Source organism: Nomascus leucogenys, chromosome 3 (assembly GCF_006542625.1).
Source record: "Nomascus leucogenys isolate Asia chromosome 3, Asia_NLE_v1, whole genome shotgun sequence".
NCBI classification, from domain to species: Eukaryota; Metazoa; Chordata; class Mammalia; order Primates; family Hylobatidae; genus Nomascus; species Nomascus leucogenys.
This window is the reverse complement of record NC_044383.1, coordinates 104898128-104921384: the sequence shown is the minus strand read 5'-3', so window position 1 is coordinate 104921384 and position 23257 is coordinate 104898128. Positions and strand designations below refer to the sequence as shown.

At 42.4% G+C, this 23257-nt stretch overlaps 1 protein-coding gene and 1 pseudogene across 2 annotated transcripts in view; one reads left to right on the top strand and one right to left on the bottom strand.

Annotated features, from left to right (window-relative positions):
- The window catches only part of CEP85L (centrosomal protein 85 like), a 193074-nt gene that overhangs the window by 60068 nt on the left and 109749 nt on the right, over positions 1-23257 (top strand). The gene's annotated exons all lie outside the window — the stretch shown is intronic.
- Positions 4890-5460, bottom strand: LOC100604493 (annotated as a pseudogene).

Here is a 23257-nt window from a genome sequence, read left to right as displayed (position 1 = left end):
CTTTTGATAATTTCCAACAGCTAATTTGTATTAGAGATAATTTTCTTATCTAATTAACCTATTTTATTTTAAATAGGGGCTGATAAAAATGAACTTCAGTTTAATCATATCTTCATTAGTTGGTTGTTTTTACTGAGAAATAGTAGGGCTGTTGAATACTATAAATTTTGAGGTCATCCTGTGGATATATATCAGAAAGGAAGAAATAAGTTATCATTTGGTACACTATCTTCATTTTGTGAAAAAACAAAAGCCTTATAAAGATAAGGACTTGTTGGATTATTTATTTGTTTAGCCAATATTAATTGAATGTCTGTTGCATGTTAAGCACTGTGTGGGGGTAGGAATTAGACATTTCCCCTAATCATTGTATATATGAAGTCTAGAGGAGAAGACAGTAAATAGTTATGAGCGTTATGATAGGCGAAGTACACAGGGTGGTGGGGATGGACAACAGAGGGACATACAGAAGTCCAGGGGATTAGGGAAAAGACTCCTGGCAGAAGTGGTGTTTAGGTTGAGGCCCAAAAAGGTGAGTAGGAACCAGCAAGGCAAAAGGGGTTTGGGAGGAGAGTAGTCTAGGCTGAGAGAGTAGCTTGGTCAAAGGCTGGGAAGTAAAAGAACATTGTGGATGATGTGTTGAGGATGGATCACATCCCAGAAAACAAAACTGGAAGCTAGGAGACCACTTGCTGTTGAAGTAGAAGCTGGTGGTGACTTGTTCATAAAAAGAGACATGGGAGAAAGAAAACTAGATGATTTCAGAGATACTTAGGAAATCAAGACCATACATTTTTTTTTTTTTAACAGTGTTATTGTGATGTGCTGCCCCTCCCTCCAGCAATCTCATGTCAAATTGTGTTCCCCAATGTTGGTGGGGCCTGGTGGGAGGTGATTTCATCATGGGGGCAGTTTCTCATGAATGGTTTAGCATCATCCCCCTAGTGCAGTTCTCGTGATAGACTTCTCACAAGATCAGGTTGTTTAAAAGTGTGTAGCACCTCTCGCCTCTCTCTCTTCCTCCTGCCATGTAAGACACCTACTCCTGCTTTGCCTTCCAATCAAACCTCTTTCTTTTATAAAAAACCCAGGCTCGAGTATTTCTTTTCTTTTCTTTTTTTTTTTTTTTTTAATTCTTTTTCAGGTATTTATAGCAGTGCAGTAATGGACTTATACCATACATCCGTTTGAAGTGTACAATTCAATGACTTTTAGTATATTCACAGTCATACATCTATCACCACTGTCAATTTTAGAACATTTTTATTACACCAGAAAGAAATTACATTCCCTTTAGCCATTATCCTTCAAACCCTCTATTTTCCCAGCAGTAGGCAACTACTAATTTTGAACGACAATATGAAAATTTCCTAGGGGCTCTCTCTCTTTTCCTTGCTTATGTATTTTATTACAATGATTAGGTTTCCTTTGTTCATTAGTTTACTTTGCTGAATGGTTTCTTTAAAATAACTCATCTTAACGTAAAATATCTTCTTGTTCTCACCATCTTTTTCTTTTTTTTTCCATAAAATTTCAAACATAGACCAAAGTGGAAAGAAGGCAAAAGTGGTAACCTATATTTGTACACACCAAATTTATACAATTATAATACATGACAATCTTATTTCAGCCATTAGTTCTGCTCATCCACGTATACCCTTGGTACTATTTTTAAGCGAATAGAGAACTCTTTTTTAACCTTTTGGTAATAATGATACTAACATTTATTGAGCATTTACTATTTATTTACAGGGCATCATGATCATAAGAGGTTTGCATAAATTTTTCATTTAATTAAAAAATTATATGTGGTACAATTATAAACCCATTTTATATATAAGGTAGGTGATATTTCAACCATTTTCTAGCCTGTTCTGCTTTTTATTAACAGTCAATTCATTGGTGAATAATACTATGTTTTTGCAACTTTGAAACTTTCAGGACTCTGATAATGGATATTCAAATAACATGACTTCCAGATATGACAGTGAGTTATTTGGTCAATTAGCCTTAAAATTAACAGAAAATATCTCTCATAAAATTTTGCAATATCTTACACATTATATGTAACTGATTTTAAAATTCTTTTATTATGGAGTCCTTTTACAATTATCTCCTTTTTACTGGTGGAAAAAAAAAAGACTTACAGGATGTTAATGTATTCAGGGTTATATAGCTTTTCAAGTGGTGGAGACGAGATTCTCTTAGTCTGTTTGTTTAGCCCCAAGCCCTGTTCTTTAACCATTGGTGCTAGATGTCTGTATTTGGAAGGCAGAATCCAAAGGGAGAAAAGCCCTGAGAGATGTAGTGTAGGATAATGTAGGTAACACTAGATTGAGAAACAGGATACTAGGATTTTATTTTGAGCTCTGTTCTTGGTCAAGTAATTTAACCTCTTTGTACTTTAGTTCTTTATTTATAGATGGTAGTAGGTCAGAGGTTATACAAAGAACTTTTTTGCTTGTGAAATCATAATTTCAAGGCAGTATTCAAAACAATTTGATTTACATTCTTTTGTAAATCAAGTAACTTTGTTCCTTATCTCTAAATTCTCTTGTTAATTTATGTTATTGCTGAAAATTAAATATTTGAATCATAAACTCTTAAACATGATGTATAATGTCATTATAGCTCTGTTACCGGTGGAGGGTGTCCAGGTTCTTGGTGCTTTGAACAAAGAATTGGACAAAATACACAAAGCAAGGAAAGAATGAAGCAACAAAAGCATAGATTTATTGAAAATGAAAGCACATTCAACAGGGTGGGAGTGGGCTCAAGCAAGCAGCTCAAGAACCTGGTTACAGAATTTTCTGGGGTTTAAATACCCTCTAGATGTTTCCCATTTTGTTACTTGGTGTACACCCTATGTAAATGAAGTAGTGTCCCATGATCAGTCTGACTGGTTGCAGAAAGTGACCAATCAGAGGCTGAAGTGAAGTTACAAAGTTACACCCTATGCAGACGTCTGATTGGTTGTGGAAAGTGACCTGTCAGAGGCTGAAGCGAAGTTGCAAAGTTACACCCTATGCAGACGTCTGATTGGTTGTGGAAAGTGACCTGTCAGAGGCTGAAGTGAAGTTACAAAATTACACTTCTATGCAAATGAAGACTTGGCCCATGACCAGCCTGATTGGTTGTAGGAGGGGACCAATCAGAGGTACTTTCAGTTTTTCATCTGCCACACAGAAAAGGCAGGGCGGGAGGGGGCCTTTGCAAAGGGAGTAGTAGCCTCTGGTACTTTTGTTACTTGGGTGTGAAAAGTTGGGGTTTTCATTTTAATTTAGTTCTAGGAAGTCAGCATGAGTTGGCCTTAGGTTCCCTGCCTCCAGATCCTGTTCTCCTGCCTCAGCTCTAGTATGCAGAAATTAAAATTGTTGGAGGTATATTTTTGTATCTTTATGGACCTCAGTTTTACCTTCAGTATATATCATTCATTCATTCATTTTTGCCATCATTTTGCTTCTCAGCCTGGTAGAGAGAGTATGATTGCCAGACCCTTACTCAGCTGAAGTGAACTGAACTGATTTTAGAGATGTGTGAAGAACCCATGGACCTGGAAAGGCTCTTGTCACACAATTGTGAATGTAGGTGATATGGCTCTGATGACCCGAGGAACACCAGGGTCCTTTGTCTCGCGCCGGTTTAAATAAAACGACATGGACACATGTGGAGTGCTTTTAAGGAGCAGAGAGAGTTTAATACCAAGAAACCCAGAACTGGCCTCAGTAGTCACATCTGGGGAGAGAGAAGGGTAGTGCTGTGATATGCAGAGAATACCTGACAATACTTGTTTTCTGAGGTAGGTGCATGGATACACAAATAATAATAAGAAAGAAGGAAGAGGCTCTCCTGTACAGAGATGGAGGGGAGCTCCAAGCTGAGAGGGGGAATTCCAAGTGTGGAAAACAGCCAGTTAAATTAGGAGGCTGGAGGAGGCAGTGTCTGATTTGAGGCCCAGGGGATTGGTTTGACCAGTATGTCATTCACTTAACTGGCCAAAAGTGGCCTCCCACCCTAGCCTTTTGGTATGCAAATGCAGGGGGCTATGATGTTCTGTACACATGGATGGGGATATGTGGTGGTGTCCATGATGCTAGGCACTTGTGGTGACAAGAAGAAGTCGAGGCAGGAATCGCCATATTGAGTGGACCCAGTTTCTAATGGCTGGTATTTGCATATCAAAGCTTGCCGGCTCATCCCTTCAAGCTGTTTTTCTGCTAGGCAATAAAGTTTCTGGAGCTGTTTTAAAAGAAAAAAACCTTGCCAAGGACCCTTTGTCCTATCTGTTTTTTTAAGTTTGTAAATGTTTCTTAACTGGCAGTGACCAACACAGGGGAATCGGATGAGGGGAGTTTGCAGCAGGGAGTGCATGTTGAACAGGAAACAGAGTGAGGGGGGCTTGACCAGGACACATTAGCGATGGGGAAAAGCAGATGGAGGTATTTATAGTGGTATTCCACGTGTGTGTGTGTGTATGTGTGTGTATATGCAGTGAAAAAAATCTGAAACACCCAGAACTGGCCTCAGTAGTCACATCTGGGGAGAGAGGAGGGTAGTACTGTTCTATGCAGAGAATACCTGATAATACTTGTTTTCTGAGGTAGGTGCATGGGTACACAAACAGAAATATGCATTAACTATGTCTTGTTCATCAATGAAAATGCAAATATCTAACAGGATGGCACACCGTAAGAAAATACAATGAAAATGCTGATATCTAACTCTTGGTACAGTGTAAGAAAAATGACGCTCAACTTTTCACTGTTGGGAACTCCTGCTTTCACTTGCTGTACACCTGATGATGAGGGGTTCGCAGCCATGCCCATGTTTGTAGAAGGTCACCAGGTTCTGCTTCTCATCATGGGCATGCGTCCTATCCCTGAGGGGAGTTATTTGTCATCTTCCTCAGGGTCGCTGATCTCTTCCTAAATCACTAGATACTTTCTCTCTCTTGCAGTCTGTGAGTCCAGACATGTTCCCCCTTTTCTTGGGTCCAGATGTCTTGTTAGTCTTCTCAGAGGTAATTTCTTTTCCCGGGGGACACAGCTGTTTCCCATCGTTCTGTGAGCCAGGTGCTTCTGGCACTCCCTTCGATCATTTCCTTCCTTTGCTGGCTTCTTGGGCATCATCTTTGGAAAGTTTCCTTGTAGCATGCCAAAAGCCATCTGAGGATATTCATCCTGATTCCCACAGTTTTAGTCTATATCAGAATCATTCCCCTGGAGTTCTGCAGCCCATTTATTGTACATAAAAGTTGGGAGGGTGGCCTGGAGACCTAGTTTAGTCATGGTCTCATAGTTTCTCTTCATATACACATAGATGATTTTCTCTGAGTTTCTCAGCTTTTCCCACTCTTTATTAGATAAGTATCTGGCAATATCAGTGAAGGCCTTGTGTCTCTTCTCTGATAATCTGAGCATCATCCTTGGGTCTCTTTGCAAAGGTGCTGTCTCCATTCATGGCATTGGGAGCAGTCTGACCTTGGAGACGAAGCAGCCCTCGCGAGGTCGGCAGCAGCAACGGCAGTGAGGGCAGTGGCCAAATAATTTTTTAATAACTCCTATAACATTCTCCCCTGAGGAGATGTCACCCTAACTGCTGTTAGGGGGTTTTGGGCGATGACTCTTTCCGGCTACTTCCTGCTGAAAAGGAGCGTTGAATGGGGAACAGCAGCTAGGGCTCCTCCTAGGGTAGATCCAAGGATCCTTGGAAGAATGGCGTGTCCATGTGTGGTTCAGTTTGCAACACCTCTTAAATTTGATTGCTTCTAGGCGATAGGAAACAATTCTAGTTATGGTATTGAGTTATACAAGTTATATAGTATTGAGTTATGGTATTGAGTTAATACAAGACATGTAAGCAAGAGGGAGCTTAATAAAGGAGCCAACCAATTCCATAAAGAAGACTGGAATTCATTAAAGAGGGATTGTAGTCACCTGGGTCTGAAGCCTGCATTTTCTCTTAGCCTGTCAATAATTTTGATTTGATCTTTAAGTACCTGTAGATTTTCCTTAATCTACTAGCGAGTTAATCCAGAAGCAGCATGTTTCATTCAAAAGTGCACAGGTACCTCCCACTTCAGCTGTAAGGACATCTAAGGCCTGTCGATTTTGTGCTACTACTGAGGCTGAAGAGTCTATAGATTGTGGTTGTGCCTCTATGGCCCGTACAGTTGCCTTCCATCCTCATTGCATTATAATAGAGATATTAAGTATTGATCTTTGAAGGAGAGGGGATGCCCATAAACCAGAATATACCTCTGGCTATAGAATTTCCCATCCATGGTTTTTCTATGATGAGATTGTCACGTGCATGCCCTCCCCAGGCTGCCCTTTCAGTTAAATCTCCATATGAGGGCATAGAAATGATAGATATCTTTGTCCAATGTATTCAAAATAGTGCAGTTTCTAGAAAAGAGGCTAAGTTAGGGATGTCCCCAGATGATGCTGCCATCTTGGTAGAATTTAAAAATGGGAACTACTGCAGCTATTAGTACAAGTTCCCTTCTGATGCGTTGGGAGGATGAAGTGTATCCAGGAGCCACAAAGAAAATATAGCCCTGCTCCTTGAAGGGATGGTTCTAAGTTGTGGCTTGTGAGAGACACTGGAAGATTTTTCTCATATCTTAGAAGTTTCCTTTCTTTACATATAATACAGGCATCCTTGGGATAAAGATAACCTTATTTAGGATAGTCATTTATGATGTCATTTGGAATTTGACATGCCAAGTGAAAAGGGTCCACCTGACAAATGGAGTTTTGAAAAATTAGAGACGTAATATGCCCTGGCCAATATCTCAGATGATTCTTATGGCAAGGGCTGTCAGTCCAGATGTCTTCAGTTCGCCCTCAGATCTGTAAGCCGCCACTATTAGCAAACATTATACAAGGGTCTGGAATTCCATGGGTGGGGGGGATGTTTGGAAAGACCCATGTGTTATTTTTTACATTATAGTCAAGGTGGTTACTTAGTGTATGCCACTCCCATCAGTACTTCCAACCAGAAGGAGAGGCTAGATTCTGAAAGCCCCCCACTAGGGCTTCTATCCTTGTAGATCACCCTTGTTGCACTCTTCTCCTCAAATCTTTGAACTATCAGCAATTACAAGTGTGATGTTACTCTCAAGTATGGCCCTTCCCCACTACTTTTAAAGCAGAGGGAGGCATTTGCTATTACTCAGTCAACTTTTCCAAGCCTGGGGGTGTGAAGCTTATCTTTGGGAGAAAGTTCTTTGGCACTGGGGCGGAGTGTTCTACTGGGAAGAGTTAGTCACCCAATTGAAAGTGTTCCCATACCATGTCCCATTTATGCCTGATAAGTCTTTAAGGGTTAAAGGTAAAACCAACAAAGGGAATCCTAAGATGGTGAGTTCCGGGTAACTATAAGGTTCCTTAGTGTCGCTGAACTGAGCAAACCACTTAGGACAAACCCAATGATTAGTCTTGTTGTACAAATGGGCCATGGCAGATATTGTAGGAGCTAGATGGTGCGACGTATTGCTAAGTCCGATAAAAAGTCCTAACAGATTTAGTGATAGTAAAACGCTCATGTTTACTTCCTATAACTGTTATTCCTGCTATGAGGTTAATAATTAAGCAAAATACTATAGTAATTGAGATTCTCTGACATTCCACCCTGAGGGTGCTACAGTATATAGTTCTACTGCAAATAGCAGAGTGAGTATAGCAATTCCTGCAAGGGTGGAGTAGTAAATAATTTCCACCAAAAAGAAGTTCTGATATTTGGCTCAAAAGGAGAGGTAGAAATGACAAAAAGTATTTGTCGAGGTAGGGGTGAGACTGAATAAGATGATTAGTTCTCATACAGTTACTTATCTTTTGTGATTTTCAGCTTAAGATCTTCCATTTCTTCGCATTGCTATTCAGGATGTTCCTCTGGGCTGTTGGGGGTTGCTCCCTCAGCTCTCCAGGCTTTGACTTGAGTGTGATGTATCCAGGAGTTGGTCGATTCCTGTACCTTTTATTGTTGGGGGAGTTGGAAGAAGAACAGTGTAAGGCCCTTCCTAGGTTGGGCTTAGGAAGGGAGAGAGAGAGAAGGAAGATCCTTTACCAGTACCAAATCTCCTGGGTTAAACAGAGGTGGTCCAATTTCCTGGGATTGGGTTTTTGCTAATTGTGCTAATTCCTGTTGGAAGTGAGCCAGAGAGTTTACATGCTTAACTAGCTCAGAGGTTTCCCGATCTAATAGAAAAATCATTGGTAAGGAAAGGGTGTCTGTCCATACAGCATTTCAAAAAGGCTAAGACCTAATTTTCAAGGGGTATATCTTATTTGTAGTAAGGCCATGGGAGGAAGAGTGACCCAAGGAAGGTGAGTTTCTTGGGACAATTTTCTGAGGTGTCTCTTGGTAATATCATTAGTTTTCTCTACGTTTCCTGAGGATTAGGGTCTCCAAGCCCAATGGAGATGATATTCTATGCCTAGTGCTTTTGAGACCCCTTGTGTGACAGCTGCCTTAAATGAGGGCCCATTGTCACTTTGAAGGTACTTAGATGAAAGCAGGGAGTTATTTCATTAACACTTTTATTACCTCAGAGGCTTTTTCTGTACAACATGGAAATGCTTCTACCCAGTTAGTGAAGGTATCTACCCATACAGCAGGTATTGAATGCCCTTTGTCTTTGGCATGTGGGTGAAGTTTATCTGCCACTCCTCCCTTGGGTATCTTTCTGTTCTTTGGGTTTGAGGAGAAAGGAGTCGCCTGTTCAGGGGATTATTTTTAAGACAGACTTCACAAGCATGAACAACTTGCCTGACTGTTTTTATTAAGTTCTCTCCTGAAAACAATCTCTGGGCACATTGATAAATTTTATCCTCTCCCAAGTGAAAAGCTTGGTGAAGCACTTTAAGGACTTTCCATTGGCTGGAGGCTGGCAAGTGGAATTTGCCGTCTTGTGACTGTAGCCATCCTGAGGGCTGAAATGTATACCCTCGAGAAGAGGCCCATCCTATTTCTGTCGGGGAGTACTGAGGTTTAATTTCTCTTATGGAGCCTTCCCAGATTAGAGGGTTGTCTTGAGCCTTCCTTGCTGCTGACTTAGCTGCCTGATCAGCTGATCTGTTTCCTTTGGCTACCTCATCTGTTCCTTTTGATGTCTCCTACAATGCATCACTGCTATTTCTCATGGAAGAAAAACTGAGGATAATAACCTGTTAATTTCCTGGAGATATTTATAGGAGATCCATTGGTGGTAAGAAAATACCTTTCGTTCCAAAAGGCAGCATGAGCATGGAGAACCAGGAAAGCATATTTGGAGTCAGTGTAAATGTTAGCTACCTTTCCTTTGCTTAATTCAATTGCTCCTGTAAGAGCGATTAGCTCAGCTAATTGAGTGCTTGTGCCTGGAGGGAGTGACGCACTTTCAGTGATGTCATGTAGAGTGACTACTGTGTATCCTGCCTTACACATTCCTTGTTCTACAAAAGAGCTCCCATCTGTCAAGAGGGTCCAGTCTGGGTTCTCTAGGGGAGTTTCCTTGAGATCTTCCCTGGCTGCATAGGTCTGTACTATGATTTGTTCATAGTCATGCTCAGATTCCCCAGTTTCCTCCTGGTGGAAGGCAGCTGGATTTAGGTGAGAACAAGACTTTAATTGGATGTTGGAACCCTTTAACAGCAGGGCCTGATACTTAAGAAGTCAGCTATCTGTTAGCCAAAGGCTCCCCCTAGAGTGCAGTAGTCCTGCCACGTTAGGTGGGGCATAGATAGTTAAATCATTTTCCAGAGTTAATTTGGAGGCTTCTGGGACCAACAGAGCCACTGAGGCAATGGCTGGGAGGCATGCTGGCCATCCTTTAGCCACCAACTCAAGTTCCTTACTTAGGCAACCCACTGGCTGTTGACCTGGTCTTTGGGCCCGCATTAATACTCCCAGGGCCATTCCCTTCTTTTCTGATACATACAGATTGAAGGCCTTCCCTATAGGAAGGGTGAAAGTTGGTGTCTTAAGCAAGGCTTGCTTTAGCTGGTCAAAGGCCTTTTGAGCTTCAGGTTCCCAGGTTAAAAGATGAGTTTTAGTTCCTTGAGTTTATTTTATGAGGTTATATAATGGACAGGCTATTTCACCATACCCGGGTATCCATAGTCTACAAAATCCTGTAATGCCCCAAAATCCTCTGAGTTGCTTGAGGGTTTTGGGGAGGGGAAAGGAAGAAATAGTCTCAACCCTCGCCTTCCCTAATGCTCTGGTCCCCTCAGACAGCACTAAGCCTAGGTGTACTTCACTGAGGTTTTCGCAGAGCTGGGCCTTGAGTTTTGAAACCTTGTATTTCTGTTAGCTAACATGTTGAGAGGAGCTTCGGTGCCTTCCTGAAAAGCATCCTCAGTTGGGGCACATAGCAGAATATCATCAACGTACTGCAAGACCTTAACTTAAGGATGAGAGAACTCAGAGAGGTCTTGTAACAGTGCCTGCCCAAACAGATGAGGACTATTTCAAAATCCCTGAGGCAGCACTGTCCATGTTAACTGGGCAGTCTGGCTGGAGGGATATTCGAAGGCAAACAGGTATTGAGAGTCAGGATGTAACGGTGTACAGAAAAAGGCATCCTTTAAATCTAGGACTGTAAACCATTTAGTTCCCTCAGGTATTTGAGTTAACAGGGTATAGGGATTAGGGACCACTGGATGGATTGGAACTACAGCTTCATTAATGAGGCGAAGGTCCTGAACTAGGCTTCATTCCCCATTGGGTTTCTGCGCTCCTAATATTGGGGTGTTGCAGGGGCTATTACAGGGTTTGAGGAGGCCCTGCCTCTTTAGGTTATTAATAATGACTTCTAGCCCTTTCCTAGCCTCTGGCCTTAGGGATATCTCTGGTTAGGAAAAGAAGTGGGATCCTTAAGATAGATCTGTACTGGCCTAGTGGTTATAGCTCAACCTATTCTTCCTTAAGTTGCCCACACTTCCAGATTAATGTTAGCTTCCATCGGGGGAGACAGAGTTTGTCCTGGGGCTGTAAAGATGCTGCAGGCCCCCATGCAAGCTAGAATATATCTACCTAATAAAGGAGTAGGACTTTCAGGCATGATTAAAAAGGCGTGTTTAAATAGTAAGTCTCCCCATCTGCAAAAGGGGTTGAGAAAAAGATTGAGTTCGTTTTTCGTGATACACCCCTTATGGTCGTGCTCTGGGAAGAGGGGAGGCCTGAATTAGAGAGGAGGAGAAAGAGACTGGCTCCAGTATCCAGAAGGAGATCTACCTTCCTTCCTTCAATTTCCAGAATCACTCAGGGCTCCTGTGCTGTAATGGCAGTCTGAGTCGCTGGAGCCAGGGGTTTAAGCCCTGGGACCCGTCAGTCCTGCTGGACCATCTGTGAGACTGGTTCTGAACCCAGTGACCTCTGCCTCTGGGGGCAGATCCATCTCCAGTGGTCTCCGCCACAGGCTGGACAGGGTCAAGGTGGCTTTGTCTTGCTGCCTGGTCATTCCTTCTTAAAATGCCCTGACTTGCCACATTGATAACAGCTAGCGGATGCACCTCAGGGATCCTGGACTTTACACGCTTGCAACGCTGCTGCTAGAGCCTCTGTTCTTCACTTGTATTTCCTCTCCTTTTCTTGGGCCTCCTCCTGATCTGTATTGTAAATGACTGAAGTGGCTATTCTCAGGAGGTTCTCTGGGGTGCTATCTGGTCCTATAGCTTGTTTCTGTAGTTTCTTTCCAATATTGGGAGCTGACTGTGTAATAAACTTGTCCTTCAGGATTAGCTGTCCCTCGACTGAATCAGGATAAAGAGGTGTGTTTTATTAGTGCCTCTCTTAGCCTTTCCATAAAGGCTGTGGGATTCTCATCTGGACTATCATAGATAGTTTAGAGTAATCGAGAGGTTTGGCCCTGGTCTTCCATAGGCCCTCTAACATAGACCTTAAGAAGTGCTTCCTTTTCCATTCATTTCCTGAGTTATTGGGGTTCCAATCAGGGTTGTCTGCTGGAACTGCTTCCCTTCCTAGTGGGAATGGAGTTTCCACTTCTTCCTTACCTTCCTTGTCTCCTCTTTTTCTCCTTGGTCTGCTATAGGAGGCATGTTGCTCATATCCGTATTTTTCTGCTGCCTGTGGACCTGCCGGCTTTTCAGCCCAGTGAGGGTCTGACTTAGCAGCAACATAACATCCCTCTATGTGAGATCAAACACCTGAGTTAAATTTTGGAAAATTTCCATATACTTAACGGGGTCATCAGAAAATTGGACCAAGTTTCTATTTATTTGCTTAAGGTCCTGTAATGAGAAGGGAACTTGAACCCTCATGGCACCATTCCTATCAGGCATTTCCTGCAGAGGTAAGAATGAAGCGGGGGGAGTAGGATATACTGGAGAGAGTGGAGCTGGAGGAGCTGATAGTATGATTAGAGGGGGACTGGAAGGATTGGGACATTCAATAGCTGTCTCAGATTGCACCTCTGGAACCTGCTTTAGCTCTGGGGAACTATTCCCTGTGGCCACTAAAAGAACTGGGTCGATTGTATAGAACTTGCAAAAGTCTGGGCTGTTTCACAGGGCAAAGAAAGTCTATACATAGGGGATCTCAGTCCATTTGCCCTTCTGTTTGGAGAAAAGATCTAACTGTTGGATAATATTAAAATCAAGGCTCCCCGCGGCAGGCCAGGTTTGTCTGTCCCCAAGATAGTAAGAAGGCCATGCTCTTGTGCAATAGAATATGAGTCACTTTTTTTTCAAAGTCTCAGGGTTGAAGGAGTCCCAGTGCTTTAAAATACATTCCAGAGGAGTGCATGCTGAAGACGATCTGTTGCCCATCTAGAAAGAGAAGTGAGAATAAAAGTGCCCTTTTAGTCTCCTTCCTTTTGGTGTATGACTCAGGGTGGAGAAGAAAACAGAGGGGGCATTCCCCTATTTTCCCTCCCTGGTTCCTGGGTCCCTGCACCCAGTTAAATGTGCTGCCTATGGCTGTAGGTGTGACCCTCCAAGCCATGGCACCAGAGAAACGAGACTTTTGAGGCCTAGTCACACTTACCCAAGTAGTCCCAGTCCTCTGCTTATTATTTCCCGTTGACCTACTAGACTTGTGTGACCTGTGTGCCTCCCTAAAAAAAAAGGATCTCAGGGAAAACTGTGTAATTGGGCAAGGCCCCTTTAATGGAGGGGTTATGCTAGATTGAACTCTATATCCTGCTATTATGGCCCATGCTAAAGCATTTACCCTTAGAAAAATGGTTTCAGTTAACTTCCGGACTTAAAATCCCCTTAACTAATTAAGTACTATCTCAGTTGGAGACAGAATAGGTGACTTAAAGGAATGTAGGAACCAAATGGCTGTTTTCCTGCTGATGGGACAATATTGAGACTAAAATTTGGCTATGGAAGACATTTAATTCCTAACTGTTGAAAGCAGAATTTTCCCATTCCTGGAAGAGGCTTAGAGCCTGATTTCTAGCAGTGCAAAAGGAAGCTGCGGTGTTAGCATTAAAAAAAAGTGCCTCATGTAGAGGATTTCTGTTTCCTCTAGGTGGCACTGTTGGCTTAGAAATACAATGTGCTAGTAGAGAGACCTGGAAAAGCCATGTGCTCTCCAGACCAAGGGGCTGAGAGACAGATGCTCACTGTCCTGGAGGAACCCTCTGTTCAGAAGATTGCAATGGCATTCCTGAGTTAAACTCCCGGTTACTAAATACCCACACAGTTGACACACACACACAGAGTAAGAGACTGCAGATAGAAAAGGAAGGAAAGTTTCATGACCGGATAGCTGAGGATTCTCTGCCAGCACCTGAAATGGGCTGTTGGAGGCTGGGTCTGGTCCAGAGGCCTTTGAGTCACACCAGGGTGTGCCCTGCCCAGATATGCTCAGTTGCCTCGGAACTTTTCCCAGCCTTGTGCAATGGCGAGGTCTCCCCATGAAAGGAAACTGATTCGAAATATGGCCAACATTCCCAATGACCTGTGGGTATTGGGGGGTTCTCCATGTTCTCACCAGCAAGCCTCACATCTGAGTCTTTAGAACAGCAGCCAACGATAAGTGTATCTAACCAGTAGACAGATGCCTTTTGATTGATTTGATTTGATTTTAAAATAGAGGCCAAGAGCACCTCAGAATGATAGAACAGATTTTAAGCTCGCTTGTATAATCACCACTTCAGTGAATGTTGTACCTCCGATTCCCAGCCAGTGCACCAAAATGATACAACTCTGACGACTGGAGGGGAATACCAGGGTCCTTTTCTTGTGCCGGTTTAAATACAATGACATGGATATACGTGGAGTGGTTCTAAGGAGCGGAGAGAGTTTAATAAATCGGCAAGAAAGAAGGAAGGGGCCCCCCCATACGGAGACAGAGGAAGAGGGGCTCCAAACTGAGAGAGGGAACTCTGAGTGCAGCAGAAAACAGCCAGTTATATTAGGAGGCTGGAGGAGCTGGTGTCTGATTTGCATAGGGTCCAGGGGATTGGGTTGACCAGGTATGTCATTCATGTAGCCCACAGAAATCTGGTCCTCCCACCCTAGCCTTTTAATATGCAAATGCAGGGCACCATGATGTTCTACAAACGTGGGGATATGTGGGGGTGGCCACGATGCTAGGCACTTGCAGTGACAAGAAGAAGGTGGGATTCGCCATATTGAGTGGACCCAGTTTCTAATGGCTGGCACTTGCATATCAAAGCTTGCTGGCCCGCCCTTCAAGCCATTTTTCTGCTATGCAAGAAATGTATCTGGAGCTGCCTTAAAAGAAAAAAAAGCTTGCCAAGGACGCCTTGTCTTCTCTCTCTGCCTAAAATAATTCCTTAATAACTCCTATAACATAGGGAGATTATTGATTCCATATCTCTCCAAACAGTGCAGGTAGATTAAGGACCAGATTATCATTTATTATCTGTCCTATCATAAAGTAATAGTTTTATTTCTAAGAAACTTTGTGTTTTCAAAACTGACATCCCATGATAGTTTGATTTGTAAAAATTTTTGTAGGAGAGAAGTAACACTTACAGCTCTCTATAGGTCAACTGCCTGATGAGACTTAAATTGAAACTAGTGTGAGATGTCCAGAAAATAGTAGAGTTGAATGAAATTTTAAAAGGCAGGCAAGAAAAAAATTCTAATTTTTTTTGGTAAATGTAAAAAGGAGCTGTTTTTTTTTTCTGACCAGCTTCCTGCCCGTCCTCACCCCTTGACCAAATTGGAAAATATTTTACTTTGAATTGTTGACCTCTTTGAGCCATACATCAAATTGTCCTTTAAATTGGCAGTAATCTGGCTAGAGATCAGAATGCCTGTTTTTTTTTTGTTTGTTTGTTTTGTTTTGTTTTGTTTTTTTAAAAACAGCTTTTCAGCCAGGCGTGGTGGCTCACACCTGTAATCCCAACACTATGGGAAGCCAAGGCAGGCAGATTGCTTGAGCCTAAGAGTTCAAGACCAGCCTTGGTATCATGGTGAAACCATGTCTCTACAATAAATACAAATAATATCCGGGTGTTGTGGCACGTGCCTGTAGTCCCAGCTACTTGGGGGGCTGAGATGGGAGTATTTCTTGAGCTTGGGAGGTTGAGGCTACAGTGAGCCAAGATTGCACCATTGCACACCAGCCTGGGTGACAGAGCGAGACTTTGTCTCAAAAAAACTCAAACAAAAAACCAGTGTTAGAAACAAGTGCTCGGTGCTGCAAAGAAGAACTAGCACTCAGGCAAACAGTTTTCTCAGCAAGGCAATTTACTTCTACAGAAGGATGCTGCCTGCATCAGTCACGCTCGCAAGAGCACACTGAACAAAAGAGAGAAGGATTTTTATTTATTTATTTATTTTGAGATGGAGTCTTGCCCTGTCACCAGGCTGGAGTGCAGTGGCGCGGTCTCAGCTCACTGCAATGTCTGCCTCCCGGGTTCAAGTCATTCTCCTGCCTCAGCCTCCCGAGTAGCTGGGATTATAGGTGCCCACCACCACACCCAGCTAATTTTTGTATTTTTAGTAGAGACAGGTTTCACCATGTTGGCTGGGATGGTCTCGATCTCCTGACCTCATGATCCGCCTGCCTCAGCCTCCCAAAGTGCTGGGATTACAGGCGTGAGCCACCACTCCCGGCCAAAGGGTTTTTATTCCTAACACAATTCCTGTTTCTGTGTCCTTTCCCCATTGGCTAGGGTTGGACCAAACAATCTAAATTAACCCCATTGGCTAAGACTTAAACCTTTCTAAATATGGTGAACACACAGTTTGCTAAGAGAGGAGGGGAGGGAGAGACTGTTGCTAAGGTGGGAAGAGTTGCCTACAGAACAAGTTCAAGGGGTGTTTGGACATGTCTGGGTGTGACAGAGATGTTTACAGAGTAAGAGGTTTGCTGGTTACAGATTAAGCTGAGGAGCAAGTGCTCGTTACAGATTAAGCAGGAAGGGCTGTGTACAGACCAAGAGACCAAGGGAACTTTGAAAAGGAACTTACTGTCCTTAACAATTTCCCCCTCTTGATTTTATAGTTCTTCCCCTTCAAATTTCTTTAACATATTTTAGATTTGTTGTTCCTCTTGGTCATTTAGGAGTAGGAACTTATCTGAGTAGGGCAGGGGAGAATCATGAGGGGTTTTGGTGAGGGCTTTTTCTGTAACCCTTTGCACTAATCCACGAATACAAGGTATGATGCAGCAACCTACAAGAATGAGTACACCTATAATAATTGCAAGGGGAGTAAAGGTTATGAGTCCCTTCATTTTCTAAACCATTTTTCCATGAGACTAGAGAAGAATTCTAGAATTCTATTTTAGAATTTTTGGCTAATTCATTTGCTAGGGTGTTAAGGCTCTGTAAGCATTGGGCCCCAATTATGACACAGACCCCACGTTTTTCAGCTAATATTATGTTCAGGGCTATTCTGTTTTCCCAGGCCATCTGGCTGGTAGAGCCTAATTGTTCAGCTGTTCCTTTAATGGCATCCCTAGTATAATTGACAAACTGCTGTTGATTATGGTAAATGTAATTTATCCAGTTTACATTTTTCTTTATAGTTACCCACGAGAACAATATAGATTCAAATCCTGCAGCTATTTGATTTTGGGCTTTAAATTCATTTGGCACCCCTTGTGGAACTCTGATGGCATCTATATAAATGTGAGGGTCAAAGGACCCGTGGGGGGTACTTCTTTTTTCACGATTGTCCTTTTTGCTTGGTTGATGAAATGCCAGAGTGAAAGGGATTGCCAATTGGATTAGAGCGCAAGTGCCGCTCCAGTTACTTTGGCAGAGTATCCAGTAGTGGTCCACTGCAATGCCACCATACATCCGCTTGGGGATGAACAAGGGCAGACTGATTAGTTAGCTGTTGAAAAGGCTTAGATTCACTGCATCCCATTAGACTCCCAAGGAATGCCAAATTTTCCCCTTGCCGTGAGAGACACGAGGTGAAATTGATACTTGTAATAGGGGGTTGGATAGCTCTCAGGGGCTGACCTGCAGGGCTTTTCACTTCTGGGAATAGCAGCAAGAGGGTTTGACATGCCTTATTGCCCCAGGCTGTGGGATTTTGGAAGAGGGCAACCATACAGTTCATGCCCGGCTGGTCAGAGGATCAATCAAGTGGAAAGGGGACAGTTTGGGTTTCTGGCCTACCTGTCACACAAGTGTAACAATCGCTTTTGTTTATCATGCAGATGGAATATTTAATCCATTCCAGCCAGGCATTTGCATCTTGGTACCGTGTTTCAATGGCTATGGTTTGCTTTAGATCTTTAATTTTTACAATGGATAAGTACTGGGTTGCAATGATTAGATTGACAATCGGGGGCGGGGGGGGGGTGGCCCCTTTGGTGAAGTGTAGGTATGGTTTTAGGGCGGTGCCCTAAAACTGCCCACTGAGACCATAACCCCCAATTGCCTAACTCTTCCTCTGAGGATTCCCACCATATGCAAGACACAGGAGTATTAACTCTTTCCACAGAGGGGCAGAAGTACTTTTCTGCACAAGCTAACTGTCTTTGACTTTGGAGATCTCCACAAGGTAAGACTAGACAAGCATAGTTACATTAACAATAAGATATCCTTGAGTAGCTAAGGGGAGAAGAAAAAGACAAACCTGTTTGAATGTTAGTTTTGAGGCTGTTAATCCTGGAGTGATGGTCCATGACTTTGCCAGAGGTGGGGCCTTCTTCACTCGAGTGTGGTGGGTTCACCCTTTTTCGGCTTTCTGGACTGCTATTTCAGTTGTTAGGAGTACCAGGTAAGGTCCTTCCCAGGTGGGTTTGAGCTTTCTCTCTTTCCAACCTTTGACAAGGATGTAATCTCGCTAGGAGGCCTTGAGTCCTGAGGGAGGAAAGAGACAGACAAGCCAAGGTCTTTTCGAGGGGGGCAGTTTGGATTCTTGGTAAGGCAATAGGAAGGCATCTTGTCCATGGTAACCAGGTTTCCAGAATTAATTTGGTTAGGTGATTTTCTAGATTTTGATTCATTTTTTTTTTCTTTTTTCCCTGACGAGGACAGATGCCAGGGAGTATGATATTCCCATTTTATTTCTAGTGCCTGGGTATGATATGTTCTAACAGGGCTCTGACTACATTACTGGCTGTTGTCCTTGGGAAGGGGAGAGCTTCTACCCAGTGGGTAAGGTTGTCTACTATTACTAGTAAATACTTGAGGTGGCCTGTTGGGGGCATTTCAGTATAGTCAACTTGGATGCTTTGGCATGGCCTTAACCCTGGATTTCTTCCCCCAGGAGGTTTTTTTTTAGAGTTTGCTCATTAGTTTTTCTGCACACTATGCAACTGTCCGCTACTTGCCTAGCAAGGGTGTGTATTCCTATGTACCCATAGACTCTGAGGACTGCATCACATATAGCTTGAGGACTCCAATGAGTTCCTTGATGAAGCTGAGACAATATTTCTCTCAAGAGGTTTAGACAACATTTCCCTTCCATCTGGTAATACCCACTTTCCTTCTGGGTTTTCTTCAGCTCCTAATTTTTTCTGCATTTGCTTAAAGTGGGGAGGGAAGTTAGAGGTGTTTGGCGGGGGAAGGTGATCTAAAGGGTAAGTAGTTTCTGGCTTGTCTCCTGTAGTTCTTAGGGGTTATAGGATGACAGGCACTTGCCACCAACACAGGGCATAGTTTACTTCCTCCTGGGAAACAGGACTTTTGTCATTGACATATTCTATTAAAAGTTGACAAATCCAGTCCTTACTGGACTCAAACCTGGCCAGAAAACTGAATGTTTGAGAGTAGGTTCTTTGGCTTAAATAAAGCAACAATATTTTATTATTTGTTGCTTCTTTTTATGTTTGGTGTTTTCATTATCTCTCCAATATTTTAACATGAGACCTAGAGAGCTATCAGAGGGAATTGTCTGTCTTTTCCTTTTTATTCCCTGCCTTGTCTGGGGTATTTCCCATCCTGGAAGTTTTAGGTGCTTCCTGAGTTTTCCTGAGTCAGTGGAGCTCAACCTCTCCTAATAGAAATTTCTTGTACCCTTTCTCTATGGCTCAACTCGAGTTTCCTGAGTGTGTATGGGGCTCAACCTCTCTTTACTAGGGATTTCTTGCACCTTGTCCCTAGAGGCTCACCCCCACCCCCACCCCCACCCCCTGCCAACTGGAGGTTTCTTGCACTCCTTTGCTTTCACTTCATCCTTCTCTGGCCACTTCCCTCGTAGGAATTTAGGTTGGTATGAACCCTTGACAGGAAAGCCACCCTAAGCCATATCAGGTGACCACGGAACCATGGATCTGGACTCTACATTCGCTTTGCACTTAATTGTGTGTCTCATTCACACACTTTCAACCTCCAGGATGTCCTGACCACCAAGGAAGTACTCCTGCCACCCCCTGGCTTTTCTTACCTTGGTCTGTGCACAGAGTTACCTTGTCGCCATGGTATCTGTACGGTAATCTGTACTGTGTTGCCTAGAGTCCAAGTTTATTCTTCACACTGGGTGGGTTCCGATTCCTTACCCCTGAGGCCACCGCAGTGAGGCAGCAGGACACGTCTCCTTATGAGAGGTGATTGGAGACCCTTCCCCGGAGGAGAATGGTATCCTGGACGGATAATTCTTTGCTCAGTGCTGCAAAGAAGAACCAGCACTCAGGCACGGACGGATAATTCTTTGCTCAGTGCTGCAGAGAAGAACCAGCACTCAGGCAAAACGTTTTCTCAGCAAGGCAATTTACTTCTGCAGATGGGTGGTGCCTGCATCAGTAATGATTGCAAGAGCACATCGAGCAAAGGAGAGAAGGGTTTTTATCCCTAACGCAGTTCCTGTTTCTGTGTTCTTTCCCCATTGGCTGGGGTCGGACCAAACAATCTAAACTAACCTGATTGGCTAAGACTTAAACTTTTCTAACTATGGTGGACATGCAGTTTGCTAAGAGAGGAGGGAAGGAAGAGACTGTTGCTAAGGTGGGAAGAGTTGCCTACAGAACAAGTTCAAGGCATGTCTGGACATGTCTGGGCCGACAAAGAGTTGTTTACAGAGTAAGAGGTTTGTTAGTTACAGATTAAGCTGAGGAACACGTGCTCATTACAGATTGAGCAGGAAGGGCTGTGTACAGAGCAAGAGACCAAGGGAGCTTTGAAGAACTTATTGTCCTTAACACCAGCTTTTCATCTTGCTTTATATAAGCATATAAGAATAAATTTCTTAGTTTGTTATTAATGGTTGCTAAGAGACAGTGTACAAGGTCATGAAGATTTCTTTTATGAATTTTATTTAGTTTCTTCTAAGAGTTTTATAGTTTTAGCTGTTACATTTAGGCCTATTGATTCATTTGAATTAATATTCATGGGTGCTATGAAATAGGGGTCTAACTTTATTCTTTTGCCTGTGACTATCCAGTCACACCATCTCTACGTATCTTCTGGTTTTTAATGTAGAAATTATAATATATGCCCATCTATAATGGTATAATGTATACCCATCTATCTATAATGGTAATCAGAATCTTTATTCTCTACTGGTAAATATGAGGACTATAAAATGTTGGAATACCAGCCACCCCTGTTGTGAGTTATATGTCATGGTTGCTAAGTATATATATTTTTACTTTTAACCACATGTTAGATATTGTTTTTATTGTTGTATGCATTGTTACTGTTTTTTAGATTTAATCACAAGTTTACCATTTGTCTCTTTGCTCTTCCTTTTTCAACCTAGAATTCATTGTTCATTATTCTGAAATAAACTCAAGGAACTTTAGCAGTTCTTTCAGTGATTCTGCAAATTCTGTTTTTGCTTAGCTGAAAATATATTTTTTTATCTGGAAAGACAGTTTAGTTTCCCTGCAAAAACAATTTTTAGATGTCAGTTATTTACTCAACCCTTTGAAGATATTAGTCCATTGTGTTCTGGATTCCATTATTGCTGTTGAGAAGTTGGCTATCATTGATAGTTGTTTTATTAATAGTTTGCCCTTTCTCCGTGGCTCACCACTTCTCATTGTCTGATGTTTTGCAGTTTCTTCATAAGCTTTAGTCCTGCTCTGCAGCTGTGAAATTGTAAGCCCTTAGGGGAAAGCCTGATTCATATTATTATTATTATTATTTTTTTTGGAGACGGAGTATCACTCTTGTTACCCAAGCTGGAGTGCAATGGCACAGTCTTAGCTAACTGCAACCTCTGCCTCCTGGGTTCAAGTGATTCTCCTGCCTCAGCCTCCCGAGTAGCTGGGATTACAGGCATGCACCACTGCGCCCAGCTAATTTTTTGTATTTGTAGTAGAAATGGGTTTTACTATGTTAGCGAGGCTGGTCTCTAACTCCTGACCTCAGGTGATCCGCCCGCCTTGGCCTCCCAAAGTGCTGGGATTACAGGCGTGAGCCACCGTGCCCGGCCTCATATTTTTATTGAGATTAATATATTTGTATTGTCTTTTCTACCTAGCATAATGTCTTGTACATAATACATTCTTAGGAGACTCTTTAGATGAATTACTTTATATAGCCCCACTCGTAGCAGTGTGTGGTTTAGAATATTAAAATATATTTACCTAAAAATATAGAGAATACTTTTAAATATTTATTTGTTTATTTATTTATTTATTTGAGACGGAGTCTCGCTCCGTCTCCAGACTGGAGTGCAATGGCACAATCTTGGCTCACTGCAACCTCCGCCTCCTGGGTTCAAGTGAATCTCCTGCCTCAGCCTCCCAAGTAACTGGGACTACAGGCACCTGCCACGACACCCTGCTAATTTTTTTGTTTGTTTGTTTTAAGTAGAGACAGGGTTTCACGATGTTGGCCATAATGGTCTTGATCTCTTGACCTCGTGACCTGGCAACTTTGGCTTCCCAAAGTGCTAGGAATACACTTTTTTTTTTTTTTTTAAAGAATGGGTTACATGTGGCATAAAATTTTTTTTTTTTCCTATGTAACGTGATGTGATCATGGCATTAGCAGGAAGGGAAAAAAAACTCATTGTGTTGTATAAAAATTATTGCCTGGGCCAGGAGTGGTGGCTCCCGCCTGTAATCCCAGCACTTTGGGAGGCCAAGACAGGCAGATAACATGAGGTTGGGAGTTCGAGACCAGCCTGACCAACATGGAGAAACCCCATCTCTACTAAAAATATAAAGTTAGCCAGGCGTGGTGGTACATGCCTGTAATCCCAGCTACTCAGGAGGCTGAGGCAGGAGAATCGCTTGAACCTGGGAGGCAGAGGTTGTGGTGAGCTGAGATCGTTCCCTTGCACTCCAGCCTCGGCAACAAGAGCAAAACTGTCTCAAACAAAACAAAACAAAACAAAATTATTGCCTTTGTGGTTAGGGTTAACAATTTTATTTAAAAAATAAAATATTATAATATTTTATGTTGACTGATAAGTATATGAAAATGTTATTTTAAATCAGTGTTTTGATACAGGGTTATATAGTTTACTGATTATTTTTTAAACTGTGAAGACTCATGATTTATTGTTATAATATAGATCTGGAGGGTGGGAGTGGGTGGTCTTTTTTTGCATTTAATTCCTTATTACTATCAGAAGGATAGAGCAGAGAGAGAGAGAGACCATCCCTGTATATATATAAGAGAAGATAGAATCAATGTTTTCATTTAATACCAGATGAGAATAACATGATAGCGAAACAGAAGATTGGGATTTTGTTTGGAATTGAGAAATATGTTGTCTTAAATATAACTCACTTGCATTATCAGGTTATAGCAGTGTCCCTTTCTTATATTCTGGCCTTTAAAACTTAAATCTGTCTGGAACCATTAGCTTATCTATGTCTACTGTCAGTGCTATAAACCACATTCTTGTTTTTAAAAGGACTACCCTCTGTCGGTTTCAGATATCACTGTTGTGACTTAGATGTGGGATAG